This window comes from Dermacentor andersoni, chromosome 9 (genome assembly GCF_023375885.2).
Source record: "Dermacentor andersoni chromosome 9, qqDerAnde1_hic_scaffold, whole genome shotgun sequence".
Taxonomy (NCBI): Eukaryota; Metazoa; Arthropoda; class Arachnida; order Ixodida; family Ixodidae; genus Dermacentor; species Dermacentor andersoni.
In genome coordinates this window covers 10,301,131-10,312,034 of record NC_092822.1, presented here as the reverse complement: position 1 = coordinate 10,312,034, position 10,904 = coordinate 10,301,131, and the positions used below count along the sequence as shown (strand labels likewise).

The window sequence follows — 10,904 nt, the reverse complement described above, 5'->3', positions numbered from 1 at the left end:
CTGACATGAGTAACTACTTAAGAGGAAAAAACGAAATCAGGAAAGAAACAATTTATGATAACTCAAAGGAAAGCTCATTACTTTTCGAAGTGAGATCGGGATGCCTTAGAACACACACCTATAAAGCGAGATATAAGAAGGAAGAAGACTCATGTGCTTACTGCCGTAAAACTAGGGAAACGATGAAGCACGTTTTATTATAATGTGAAGACGTCTACCCAGCGGTCGATTTAGGCACCATTGGCCTCCTTGAAGCCCTTGGGTTCAGCGGGAGCAGCGGTAAAGCAAACATGTCCGCAATAGGCATTAGTAAGAGGTGCTTGGAGGATTGGTGAAAGAAAAGTAGGGAATCGACAAAAGACGGAGACGTACAAAAGCACAGTTCCCAATAGGGAATCAGAAAATTTGGGCGTGGTAGTTCATAGTCATTTTTTTCGTTGTTTGACCTAGGTAGGACATTAGGCAGTATAATAGCAAGAGCTTGGTGGCGCAACCCACCACCCCGTTCCAAAGGGGACGCTCGTAACATCCATCCATCCATCCATGCTTTCATGCCCCATGCCATAATGAAGATGGATGCTCTTAGAGTCGACGCATGTCAACACTGCTCCGTTTCTACTTTCGAAAACGGTAAGAGGTGAGTAGTTTCCTCTTCAAGTACATTACAAACAGTGCACAACGTATTCTTTTACCCTATATTTTCCGTGTATTCATCACACGGAACACGACTACAATGTAGCCCGAAAAAAAAAATGCAGGCGGACCGTGACAAAATTTATAAACTACGTGTTCCGACATTACAGCGTGTTGCGCTTTGTGAGGCAACGTGAAATTTGGGCATTAAATTTAGCTTTAGTGTTTTGCTATAGCACACCTAAGAGCTAGCTAGTAGGCTTGACAAATGTATTATTGTCCATTCTTGCCTTTTCGGAATATACTTATTTTTACTGTGGCTGCGACAAAGAAAATAAAGCATGCGTGAATTTTCAACAAGACTCACTCAGCGATGTTAGCTCGCTCTTAGCTATACGATCAAGTGTTTAGTTTATTGAAGTGACCGGAAAGTGAGACCTATTTTTTTTTCTTTTGGGTACTATTTTATTTGTTTTGACGCTGGCATATGAACCCGCTGCATAAGAGTGCACATGGCATTCAGTATTGATTCTGTTGCTTCGTTAACCGCGGTTCGAGTGCTTTAGTGCATTACCGTTGGGAAATGGTTTTGCCTTGCGGCTGACTAAGTCGTTTCATCTTGAAAATAGTTAAAGGGAATACTGGACTACGTGGTTTGGTGTACCACCTGCGCCTTTTAAAAGCACAGCGCAGAAGGTTCTAGTATATGAGCATCGAAGATATGTTGTCGTCATGCTCGTGGCGACAAAGAATTGCTCGCATCTAGCCCGCTATAGCCTCACTTCCTGGCTATGACAAAGAATAACTAAATGTATGAATGGTGGATGGCAAAAATAAGAAACAATGGCCAAAATATGGATAAATTGAACTCCAACAAAATATTTAGTAGGAAAAGTAACAAGTCAGCATGTGTCATTGTTTCACGAAACAACAGTTGAAACTCGGCATAACGAAACCCGATTTTACGAAGTTCCCAATCTAACGAAGAAATTTCCATTCCCCCGCAGGTAACCGTAGAGGTCGATGCTGTCATCACCCCGAATCAACGAAACTCGATTAACGAAAACCCAATTTAACGAAGTTTTAATTGGAATAAATGAGTAGAAAAGGCCGTGATTTCTTTCGAATTTTGACACATACGGGTTTTTCATCGAGCGTGCGCTCTAACACAATCACATTAAAACGTCTCGGCGCGCCAATCACGGCCCTATAGCTTTCTTCTTCTTTTTTCTTTTCTTTGTCTTTCTTTTTTTTTTTTGCGAAGCCGCACGCCGTGCCCATGCACGGAACAACGGACTCGGCAGTTGTTACGTACCAAATTGCGCTAGGGGCATCGGCGGTTGCTTTCGTTATTCCATGGTTTATGGGACAGAGTGCAGTGATCACCTCCTCGCAACTTTCTGCCTTAATAAAGCTGTGTCCTCCTCCTCCTCGCTCGGCCTGCTCGCAAGATCACTGAATTCGTACTCCGCGTTGTTGCATATCGGCAGTCTGTCACAACTTCATGTGACCGTCTACCCGGCCTGCATCGCCCGCACATGGAGCCTCCCAAGGAGAAAAGAACTCATCCTCGAAGGCGGACACAAGGCGGAAGCGTTGTCACAAGTGGACGCAAGAAGTGCGACGGTTAGCGGCAAATACAATGCCGCGGTAGCTTTAATTGTGCGTCGCTGCGTTACAATTTTAGATTTTGAAGAACCGAAAAATCCCTTTCTTAGTTTTACGAACTTCCCGATGTAATGAAATTTGATTTTCTTGCTTAATGCGAGCGAGATTACTTCGGTAAATCGAGTTTCAACTGCGATACTATACAGTTAACGTAATGTGTCCACGGCTTTAAATTATCAGGACTTAGCTCGCTGCTGCTGCTGCGCTTGCTGACAACAGAATTCTGACAGCCACTGTCCGCGCTCATCGCGTGCGATGTGTTCGTGTGTGCTTGTGCGCGCTGGCACCATGCTTGTTCATTCAGTTAGTAAGCGAACGTTTCCAAGTTTACACTGCCAATGAAACTATTACCCTTACTTCGTATGTACGTCTACTAATTTCCTATCGCAATTGATGCTTCAGCTTTCGGGCGAAACTGCGACTCTTCCTTCTTGCTTTTTTTTTAGTTCGAAACATAAAAAAGCGCATGGACCATATAGCACAATTCCGCCTAATGATATGGAATATATGAAGCAGTGGGCTTTACTTGAGCGACAGATTGCAATGTTCAGGTTGCTAATTAAAACGATTCACTGAATAACTTCATAAGTATTCTATTTGAATCTTATGTACAGATTCCGGGATTGAGGTCAATAAGTAATCAAGTCATTGCATCACTTCTCCACTGATCAGCTTCAATTCTGCAAATTCAACATGTGCCCTCAAGTGCATAGTAAGATAGTTCAGAAGAGTTATGAAATAGGAAGTCATGAGAGAATGTGCATATTCGTTTTTAATACCACATTCTAAATGGCTGCACGGCTAAAAGATGTTTCAACTATAGTTGCACATACGGTATGTTAATATTGTCATGAAGAGGTGACACGCATACACATAGAATAATACCAACGAAACAACCAAGATAGTGGGAGGGACACCTGTAGCTGAACCGGGGGAGCCCAACATGGGATCTTTTTGGTTGTTTCTCTTCAGTAACTGTTTTTCCTGGTAAATGAAGCAATAGACATTCTGAATGTGTCTTATTTTGTCTGTCTGCCTTACAAAATTTTTTATAGAAGGTCTATAGACAGTATATAGACGTCAATTGACTGTCTATAGACTTTCTATAAAAATGTTGTAAGGGCTTACTGCACTTAAAACGAAAACCACAGAGGCCCCAATTAACCCAAGGTTCACACATCCTCTACCTTACTGCATATTGGCAATAATAAAATGAAGCTTCTCAGTGCAATATTCTGTATAATTTTCTCGATTTTTTAAACAAATAGCGACCACCAACATGGAGCTGTCTGTGTTGTGTGTTTGTGTGTGTATGTTGTGTCTGTGTATTGTGTGTGTGTGCATTGTGTACGTGTGCATGTTTGAATTGCGTACGTATTGTGTGCGTGTGAGGGTTGTGTCTGTCTGTTGTGTGTGTGCGTTTGTTTTGTGTGTGTGTGTGTGGGCGGGGGGGAGGGGGGCGTGTACATGTTGTCCCAAGGTGAGTGCTGTTTGTTTCAAAGTGTATAAGTGCCACTGACTGGCCATGGACTAATAGTCTGCAGTTACCTGAAACGAAATCGTCTGGCTGGTATTAACATTATTTGGAAGTGGCCTCTCACGTGATATTCACATACGCACACATTGCAGGGCCTTGTTGACCATGCACTCTTCCCCAAAAAAGTATTGTGCTAAAACGCTTCACTGAGCTCTGTAAAATTATGCTACTGCCATATATATATTAAAGCACTACTGTTGTTTTTCGGGTCAATCGCACCATGATGCCCTGAGAGAGGAACCAAGGCCCAGCGCCCAAGCAAGCAGCACGGCCTCGCACCAAAAGTTGTCTCTATAATCCGGTGTCTTCACGAGAGAGTTTTAAAGCAAAAGTCTTCAACAACGTAATGCCGAGGCGACTTTGAGATTTTTTTCTTTTTTCAGTACCATTATGGTTTGACATATAAGCTGGTTCTCTTGCACTGTAGTAAGAAGTTCGCTATTTCTGTTTTGTTTTCATGTGGCTTCCTTAGCCATCAGTTTTTCTTGCTTTAACATAAAACACTTTTCTCTTTTTGTACGAAACAAACTGTAGCATGGCTCTTTGTAGCATCATTTATCATAGTGCTAGCCCTGCCACCTGCTCTTTGCCACACATGACTCCATCAAATATCTGGTTTCTTGGCTTATAGAAAAAAGGAAAAGAAACACACACACACCCGCCGTGGTGGCTAAGTGGCTATGGTGTTGCTCTGCTAAGCATGAGGTCGCGGTATCGAATCCCGGCTGCGGCGACCGCATTTCGATGGGGGAGAAATGCAAAAACGTCTCTGTCCCATGCATTAGGGGCATGTTCATTGATCCCCTGGTAATCAAAATTAATCCGGAGTCCCCCCCTACGGCGTGCCTCATAATAAGATCGTAGCTTTGGCATGTAGCAGACCAGAATTCATTCACTGAAAAAAAATGCCTTAGAGTGAAATTAGATTTCAGGGGAGAGCTTTCAAGTGAGAAGAGTTTTGCTATATTGCCAGTCAGCTACGATGGTTAAACCAATATTCGACATTACACAACAATTCCTTTTTACCTCAAAAAAGCATTCGATTGTATCTGCATTTTGAAAATACGCAAATTTCTCCTATGGGCGCTTCACAATATCTGGACACTGTGACAAAATGCACACCTGCCATGATGCCTCATACACAATGCGCACCCATCTTGATGCTATTGTGTGTCGCAGATTTGCGCATGAACACATTCCGTGACTAATTCGAAACAAATTTAGTGACAGGGTAGGGGACTTCTGTACATTGTCCATCTTATACACAAAGACGTGCGTATTGATTTACTTCGCTTGCCTTACATTGAAAGGGCATGTACTTCTTGCTGTTCTTCCTCTTTTACCTACGCGTCCGATCCATGGCAAGCGGAAGCTTATCTATAGCCTGGGAAACTTACTTTTAAGCGGTTATAACGCCTGGACGAAAACCGATGCTGCTTGTTTTCTGAACCTATAGTGCGCATAAGCAGTTCTATTAATATTACTGTTTTCATATTTATCTGTCCAGTGATCTCTTGATGTAAAATTAAACAAAAATTTGTTTTCTTCTACAATGTCCTAAATTACATTACAGTCACTGAGAGAAAAAGTGTGGACGATATTTAACAGCAGCGCAAGAAAACTGAGTAAAGTAAAAACGGAGGCACACACGAGCGCTACGTGTGACGTTTGTTTTTTGTGCTGCAGTCGAATATTTCCAGCTTTGAACCCAAAGCCTAATTTTCGTTTTGAGACCAGCTGCATGTAGATTATATTTTTTTATTTTATAACGATTATGTGACTCGCGATAGAAAACTCAAACATGACAGAAGTTCACATGAAAATGGAGGCTAGGAGTGCTAAACAGTGGTCGTAGAAGGAATATCGACTGGAGTCAACGTTTCGACAAAAACATTTCTCTTGGTGAGAGCGGCAACTGTCCCCACGAAGAGAAATGCCATTTCAAAGCGTTGGTTTCGAGTCCGGGTTTGTCCATTATTAATCACGACAAAAAATTGCCTTTACACGTCACACTTCTGCACAGTGGAACAGAAAAAAATGTGAAGTAACAGAAAAATGCAAACAGAAAACAGAACTTTTTCTCTGATACAAAACAGATAACTGTCTTTAAACACAAAATTGCTGTGAATGTGAAACAGGAAGAACTTGTGAAATTACAGAAAAAAAATAGAAAACGGAGCTTTACAGAAATTATCTGGCAAGGCAGCTGCCAGAAAATTTGTGTTGCTTTAAGGAAATATATTTTACAGTGTAGTTTCTTAAAGTGGCTTTAAAGTTGCACATTGTCTTCTGTATAGCTCTTGTGCCAATTTATTTGAGTAGTTCTTTGGGGCCAGCGTATCGATAAGAGACCGCCATGATAGTTCTGATTTTTCATTTTTTGTTTTAAATGAAAGTCCTCGGCCTCGGTACTCTAGAAAAATATATTGGCAAGCCTCATAGCGCCTTAAATAACTTACTATAGCAGCAACAGCAGCAGTAAATTAACCGAATCTGTTCATTGTGGCTATCTTCTGGGGTGTAAATTTAGCGTATTTATGACTCGAAACTTTTTTGACTGGCAATCTTATTTAACGCACAATAAACAAAAAAAAGCTACTGGAACTGTATTAGAAAACTTAAGTGAAGACTATTGTCCAAACATGACAAAACAAGGCCTGCGGAGTGCATTTTATTAATGCTGTTCACACTGGGTAGATAAAAACAATATACTTGAACCAAAAGCTACCAACTTTTTTTCAGACGGGAGGTGTGCCAAAATTTAGGACCAGGTTGTCAGAGCCGCCCTAGAATGACGGCAGTTGGAAACTTGCTTAAGCAATGATATGGAACAACGCGGAACAGATACAACCTGAAAAGGGAACGAAGAGGCGACCGTCGCAAATAGACAACGATTGCACATGAAGCGCTCAACACAAGCGCTGTCAGTAGAGGCGTCAGTAAAGCTAGGTGTAAAGAAAACGCCCCTGCGGGCAATCTACAGATGATAGCGCATTCAAGCCGACTTCGTGGCTTGCGTTATCATTTTCGATAACCTCCTTCGTAAACAAAAGTTGAAGCCCCTACTGCTTTTGCCCTCTGTGTAAAATGGCAGCTCGCTTTAGATCTTTCTCGTACGTCATCGATTCCTGCGACAGGTGTAAGAAGCACTAGCTAGTCCTCTGTCTTTTTTTCATAATTGGACTGCTGCATATTGCCAGGTAAGGAGAATCTTTGCAAAAAGATATTGCGTTTTGATTTTCGCTACGTCGAGCATGTACTAAAATATACCTATATCAATTGCAGTTGTCAATTAAAGGTGTACAGTACTTTAGCATGGATTCGGAAATTTTATATAACCTGCACGGCTATGTGACTACTCCAGTGTACATTCCTAGTGGTCAACAGCCGAAACTTTAGTGAACCACCACCAAGATATATTAGTGAAAAAGAACTGTTTTTATATATAGTATAGGGGCCCCTCACGACAGCCATAACAGTATATAGCGACGGTGTAGCAGCAGCCGGTCCAGAACCCTTGTAGTATCAGTCTGGTTTAATGGCGCTGCGCAAAAGCGTTGGCCTCATGATTGTGGGGCCCTGGGTTTGAAACGTGTCTTGGGCAATTTCTTTTAAACATTGCTGCATTATTAACTTCCTCGTATGACTTCTGCAGTGCTTGTTATTTTCTCTATGCTTCACCGCCCCACCTGACACTGAGGATCCTGCGAAGGGGAGCGAAGCGACCCGTCGCGTAGCCTAGAGGGATTGCGGAGGGAAGGGGGGGAGGGGGGACTTAAGTAGATACCGCTTCAGCGGCCGCAGACCAATGAATAATGGTACGTTGTTACTGTGCGCCCCACTGCACTGAGATGGGCCAACCACTGACCAGCGAAACCTTGTACATGCGATGTAATAAAAAGGGACCCTCCTCACTTTACCAGCTCAACTGTGAGGGGGCCCGTCATAATAATGTACAGACTATTATGACGGGCAATCTCACCGTTCTGAGTGCCTAATGAAAATTTTCTTGAATATTTCATCATATATAGCAATTCTCGAAAATCTGCAGATGGGTTATATTTTTCGTCGCTCGTCATTTGAGACCCAGGATCCCAACAAACTTTAGGTCGCGCTCCCGTTCTCTAATATTTTAAATACCGCTTAAACATGACCGACTTATTATTTCATTTTAAACTTCCGTGGCTACCTTCCGCTCAGTTAACATCGATCGTCCGTTCTTGGGAGGTGGCGGGTGGCACTGGATCTCTTGACTTCAGGGAGACGGGGGCCCCGCCCCCGCTTGCGACTCTCGGTGCTGAAGGTGATAAGAACTCAGTCGAGGGCAGAATAGACGGAGTTATGAGATTAGCAGATTCGGCTGACTCCCGCACGGCGCCCGTCCTACAGATACGGATAAGGAGAAATTAAGAAGTGTTACATTTTTAATCATGCAGAACCAACTAGCCAGAAGGAAATCTTTTCTGACTACTGCAAGGGAAGCGCTTTACCTTTCGAGGCTAAGGCTAGATGCTCGAGGACTGAGTGCGACGAGCTGAATTTTGACATCTGAGATTCTATCCACGGCTGGCTGCTTCAGCAAGCCATTGACACAACTGAATGAAATTTAATGCCATCAATGCCATTTAATACCATTTAATGCCGCCAATCCGAAGCGCGGAGGTCCAAAATATTCTATTGACTTCATGGCATCCATGGAGAGCGGCTAAAAGAATATACAAGGCAATAGGAGTGAAATAATGGAGAAGGACAATAAAGTAGATCTGTTTGGCGGAGGGCGAGGAAAGATATACGTTTCATCCGTTCACGGCAAGTCGACATACAGCGCCGCCTCATTACAAATCGAAAGCATCTTACCTAAGTAATCGCTGCTTGAAGACGAATTCTATGTTCCTTGCAATATTGCTTGCGAATTCACAGTCAGGGAGAGAAATTTCTAGACCACGACTGCCGCAAACAAAAAAATGAAATTGTGCCAGGTTGAGGCACTCCTCCGGCAATAGCGCGCAGCAATGCAACGATTATAGTCCCTCCACCACACTAATGCGAATGCTTCCCACTAGCAAATTAAGCTTTCTCGCTCTGCCCGTGTTCCACAAGTGTATGTCCGTGAGAGTACCTGGATTGCGAAAATGTACATCATCAATGCACAAGCAACCCGATCAATAGAATTCAGGAACGTTAATGGAAGAAAGAGATCACTGAACTACATGCAGCACTATTCTTAACCAAACAATTAGACACCGCTGAAATATTCAGCAGCGTAGCAACCAATATACGCAACACAAGAGTATCGCTCACGTTATACTATCTTGAACCTCGCACATGGCGTATATTAATGAACATTGCTGAAAACTGTTCTAGGTTCTTCCTAACCACCATGAAAGCCTACGTGGTCTTGGCCTTGGTCATCTGCGGACATCTATGCCGTAAGTGACAAGACATGACGCGTGCTGTATGTTTGTTAGGCGCTTCTTCGTTCGAGTCGTCACCAGACGAAGCAATGACTGACACGCGGTGCTAGAAGGCGGGTAGAAACAGTCATCTGCAGGTTGTAGGAAGGGAAAGATGAAAGAGACTAGATAATAGATAATTGAATGGGATAGAAATAAACAGCTAGACGCTTGGAGCACTTATTCATCCTTTACGACTGGGTGCCGGCGACACGAAACAGTTATATCACACCGGCTAAAAAAAAACTGAAATAATCTCACTGTTAATGCGACAATGAAGCAGCGGAGCAATGCAATCCCTAACGCGTGTGTGCGTCACCACGCGATATTCTTAAAATTTCCCTCGCTTTAATTTCTTGTCGAAAAAAAAAGGACCACAAGATACCTAGGTTGCTCGAAACACCGCTCTCGATCATATAGCGACATCCCAGCACCCCCATATTTTGCACTGACACCTTATAGATCATAGCTATGTTAATTAAATGTTATCAAACTTATTCAGAAATCTATTGGTGCACAACGATAAAAAAAACTTTATTATGGCATGAACAACGCACATCAACATAAAGTGAGCGCCGTTCCCGTAATGCTCCTCGTTATAATTAATTAAGCGTAATTACTTTTAAATGAGAGTAGTAGGAATTGCGAGGCTAATAAAATCAAATTTTTAATCATGGCAAAATTTAGTTGGGATACCCGGTGCACAGAACAGCACATAAGAAATCTACTTCTAAAATTCCGGCAATTTATCTTTTAAATTCGGCATTAGGCAATAAGTTCAATGACATGAGCGCATTTGTGCATTTTACGGGTTTCTTTAGATGTAATCTTGAAGCTGAAAATCCCTTCAAGCTTTATTTAGCCAGTGAATGTCCTTGGACAGTAATCTACCGTGACTGCGTGTGTGTCAACTTTCAGCGCTCTTTCCTCTGTACACTGCAGAAATTCAAGCCGCTACATTGAGCAAACCGGAAAAGAATGCGCACGCATTCGAGAAGCTACTGGAAGAAGAGCTTACCCACTCTATCGCCGCGAATGAGCGAGGAGACCTCGTCGAAGCCCTCAAGGCCCTCAAGAGCTCGGCTAACGGCGAAGAAACTGAAGAGGGCTACTTCCTTCACCTCATCGTCATAGGAGTCCGTGCAATTGTCCATGCAGTCCGCGCCGGTGTTCAAGCTGGTCGTGCAGCCGGTTCTGCAGCCGTTCCTGCGGCTGTGGGAGGCGCGGCAGGAGGCTTTGTAGCTAGTGCTGGCGCGGACAAAATCCGCAACGCGTAGATAGCTTCGACTACCTTTTTTTGGTCGCAACACAATAAAGCAACTGTCATATCGTGGAACAAGAACGTGTGTTGGTCGGTTCCGCATCAAATTTGATCTGTTTTGCTTCACATTTTGAATTTGTTTTCCATCTTTTTTTTAAATGCTTGTAAATTTTGTTGTCGCTCTGTGTTCTCGTGTTCTCTTGTGCGCCTGCTTTGTCCTCGGATCGGATTAAAATTAATAATGAATCAATCGAAAAACAAGAAGATAGGTTTCAACTTTGTTTGCATTGGCCCCATACTTTGGTCCACGTACTTATGGAATTCTCTAGCTGGCAATATTCGTTCCCTCCCA

The 10,904-nt window shown here is 42.9% G+C and overlaps 1 long non-coding RNA gene across 1 annotated transcript; it reads left to right on the top strand.

Annotated features, from left to right (window-relative positions):
* The first annotated feature begins 6,793 nt into the window (after positions 1 to 6,793).
* Positions 6,794 to 10,633, top strand: LOC126527021 (uncharacterized). The gene is made up of 3 exons (XR_011890116.1): positions 6,794 to 7,038; positions 9,203 to 9,267; positions 10,234 to 10,633. It is a non-coding gene; the product is annotated as an uncharacterized lncRNA (long non-coding RNA).
* Positions 10,634 to 10,904: the final 271 nt, after the last annotated feature.